General features: G+C 39.7%; 1 long non-coding RNA gene across 1 annotated transcript; it reads right to left on the bottom strand.

Annotated features, from left to right (window-relative positions):
- Nucleotides 1-3,058: 3,058 nt before the first annotated feature.
- Nucleotides 3,059-3,487, bottom strand: LOC124170095. Its single transcript, XR_006867304.1, has 2 exons — nt 3,228-3,487; nt 3,059-3,142 (listed from the first exon to the last, which is right to left on the bottom strand). It is a non-coding gene; the product is annotated as an uncharacterized LOC124170095 (long non-coding RNA).
- Nucleotides 3,488-3,804: the final 317 nt, after the last annotated feature.

Consider the following 3,804-nt stretch of genomic DNA (forward strand, 5'->3'; position numbering starts at 1 on the left):
ATTGACATTTGGGCGGATGAACCAGTAAATGAAAAAGTTAATGCTGAAGTGAAAGGCAAGGGTGATATTCCCGATAGTGCAAGCCTTAATGAGTTATTTGAATTGATGAGACGAATGGAGGAGAGTAGAAGGTAGGATAATAAAAGATTATATGAGAAATTTGAAGAAGTGGAGGAGAATAGATACTCAAGAAACTTGATAAGAGTACGAAAGATGATCGAAAACAGAATGGCGAGAGATATGAAAAAATGATGAAGGAAATAAGGGAGTGTTTTTCGAATGAGCGGTAGGAGAGACAGTAACTCAAAGAAAAAAACTCGAATACAAAGATGGGAAACTAGAGGGAATTGAGGATGCAATGAACGAACGGATTAAGGAAGTGAATGAGGAGGCTAGAATTGTGAAGGGACAAGTGGTAGTGATATCGCAAGACATGCAGGAGGAGAAAACTCAACAGGAAAAGAGAATTAAAGATCTCGCAAGGGAGGCAGCGGAAATCTGTCAAATGAAGGCAGGTGGTACGGCTTCCTTGACAATTTTCCAAGTCCCCCGTCCAACTTGTAATTCCTTGGAAGGCCGCATGAACGCCGTCATCGTCACCGCTACTACACATATGTATAATTATGTATATTTTTGAAGTGAAAACTTCTTATGGCGCATTAAGCACTTTTGTAAATGGGCAAAAGACATTGGACTCGTGAAACCGTCACCGCTACTCCATATACGGATAGTTATGTATATTCTGTACATACACAGTATACTCGCTATGTACACAGTACTCGTGAAGGGATACAAACCATTGGACTCGCATAACCATCGCCTGTCCAACCTCCTGCAGGAGAGTGTACTCGACACAAGAATAGTGAAGGTTAGTACAGTAGAACTCAATTTATTTTAATACGTTCAATTTGAGTAGCTTATTCGAGTGTTGTGCCATAAAATTAATTCATAAATATGATGTGTTTACAATTATATATTGCAGAAATAAAATTGAGGAAACACGTGGAGAAATATTTTCTGTATCGCTGGTATACATATAGTCAGCTGTTTTGTGAACTGTTAGGTATGGCATACACGCCTTCTCTGCTTTCAAATTCAAAAACAGAGATCAAATTATGCGCGGAAAATTCAAAATGTATTTTTTATTGGATTTTTTATAAATTGTTGATTTTGTATTATGTGGTAAATTTGTATTATGCGGTTAATTTGAAATATTGAAAAAATACATTTTTTAATATTTTTAGTTTACGTGGTTTATTCAAAAATAATTTCATTTAAATTTTTCCTTACACACAAAACATTTTTCTTTACATTAAAAAAATTCGTAACTATCATACCTCGTCGAATTTATGAGTGGGGCTGGAAATTACTATTATATTCACGCCATGCAGATTAAGGTTAGATCGCGATTTTTCTATCAAATGTTAGATGAATGGGGATAGGTATGGGCCGACACAATTTATCCTTCCCCGGATATGGAAGAATGTGGAGGAGTTGAAACGGGTATTTTATGCGCGGCACTGGAGTAAAGAGCACCGTATTAAATATAAGATTAATGTCATGTCAGGGAGGACGCCGGGAAGTATTATGCAGGAATACACGACCCAAAAAATCGCCGCCATAAGACTTTTCGAACCGCCAGAGAATGAGGAGGAGATAGCGGCGTTATTAATACGATATTTCCCACCATACGCCCAGGATTTGGACCAAAGTGCTGAGGTTGCTACGTATGAAATACTCTTAATAATGCTCGGGCGTTTTTAGCAATCTCATGTGCCTGTACGAAGGCCAGGTGAGACACACCCGAATGTTAATGCGATTCGAAATCAGACACGCCGCACAGTGGGGCCAAACCCCACAAAAGTCCAAAAATGAAAGTTTGAAATGGGGTTTTTTAATATTAGGTTGGGTAACAGGATGTTAGGTAATAGTATAGATAACTGCATAAAAGTGTATTTCATGTAAATATAAAATATGTATGTATAAAATGTAAACCTTTACGTAGAAATAAGTGTCAAAGTGAGAGAAAAGCGAAGCATTGGTCCCGGAGTCCCAGACGCCTAAATGGACGGTCGATTTTCAACTGTGATTGCAGTACACTAGCCCTCTTAATTTTATTTTGAACTTGAAATCAATTAGAATAAGTATGGAAAATATAAATTTGCTTTTACTATTTATATTTAGGATAAAATAGCCGTGGAGAAATTAATTGTCATGAACGGAACATCGTTGATTTTTCACGATTAAAAGTTTTATTCAATTAGAGAAAAGTTATATAATCGGACGGAATCTTAACGTGAATTTTAGGCAAATTATTAATTGAAGAATGAGCTAAATAATGTAAAATAAATCAACTGCCAGCGAGTTGCAAAAGTATGGAAGAATATGGAGGAGTAAATATGATGAAATATTAGCCATGCCTGACAAGCGGAAAGGGAATCCATCCGGCCGCTATGGCCGCATAGCAATGGGTAAACTATAATATAAACAGTGTCCATTGAGATATTATTATTTTGTAATAAATCAACTTTGCCTGCATTATATATTTTGTCTACTCATAGATACAAGCGTGCGACGTCAAAGTCCCACAATGACAAGTTAGGCGAGATACTAAAGATTTACTTGTCTGTTGCCCGGCCGTAGCTTAGACTCGGTGAACGCACCGATGCTGCTAGAGATGGGGGTGGTTCCCCAAAACCTTGGCTGAGAGATAGACAAATAGGGAGCCAGGTGCATGCATTGGATGCACCACCAAGGTAGGTACGTCACAGCCTTTTACGACGAGATGAAATATAACAGAACAGGTTGTATATTTTACAAGACTTTAATTCAAGTTCATTAAAATTCTGGGAGTAATGATGAGTTTCCTCGATATACAAACAAGCCTCCAATCGGGAAGTTTCTAGACGTCGCACACACTCACACAGGTCACACTCTCCAGCAACTTCATCTCTATCTTCTTACCAAACTTGGTAAGATGAGGTGAAAATAATATAAAATTATGACTCCTGTCATTACAAAAAAATTAAAGAATGGCTGCATGCACCCTCAGCTTTTGGGAGAGGAAGAGAAAATCCACCTCACAGCCACATGGCGACTAAAGCCATTCAGAGAGTAGCAGCTCTCTGCACTACAAAGAGCCCTGCAATGAGAACATCGAATGCCAATGAATATGGAGAGAAATTGACTCTGAGGAAACTTCGGGTGGGCGGAGTGACAGGACTTACCGAATTCGGGCGGAGCTAGCAACTTTGCGAAGAGGACCTCTTACTCGCGAGTCTGAGCAGTGAGAGAGAGACGGTCGTTCGCGCACGTCGCCAGGGAGGGAGGACTCCCGGGAGGGGAGGGGAGATGAAGAGGGGAGGTAGGGGAAGAGGAGAGGGGGAGGGGAATGCCAGAACCTGTTTCTCTGAAGTAGTACCTAGTCGGTGCGCGTCGAGACCGCATTACTAAAAATTTTCCTACGACTTGCAGGCATGCGCTGGAGTCGCGGCGGAGACCGAGACAAGTGGTGAAGTTTTCTACACAAGGGCTTAGATGTTTGAAATGTAGAGAGACTATTCCCGAAGCTCCCACCCAGTCGTGAATGAAGTGCTCGAAAGGGTTATTTCCGGTCAACTGAGGTGTACGTATTCGATTTCGGAATGCCAATTTAGTACTTTTTCACTTTCTACGCGCAATGAACCATATTCTATTGTATTTTATTTTTGAAAGTTAAAACTACCTCTTCATGGCAGTATTTTCTTTCTTTGTGTATTGGAAAATGGTACATGCAAACTTAAGAGCAAATTCAGCTTATTAAAG

Source organism: Ischnura elegans, chromosome 13, assembly GCF_921293095.1.
Source record: "Ischnura elegans chromosome 13, ioIscEleg1.1, whole genome shotgun sequence".
Lineage (NCBI taxonomy): Eukaryota > Metazoa > Arthropoda > Insecta > Odonata > Coenagrionidae > Ischnura > Ischnura elegans.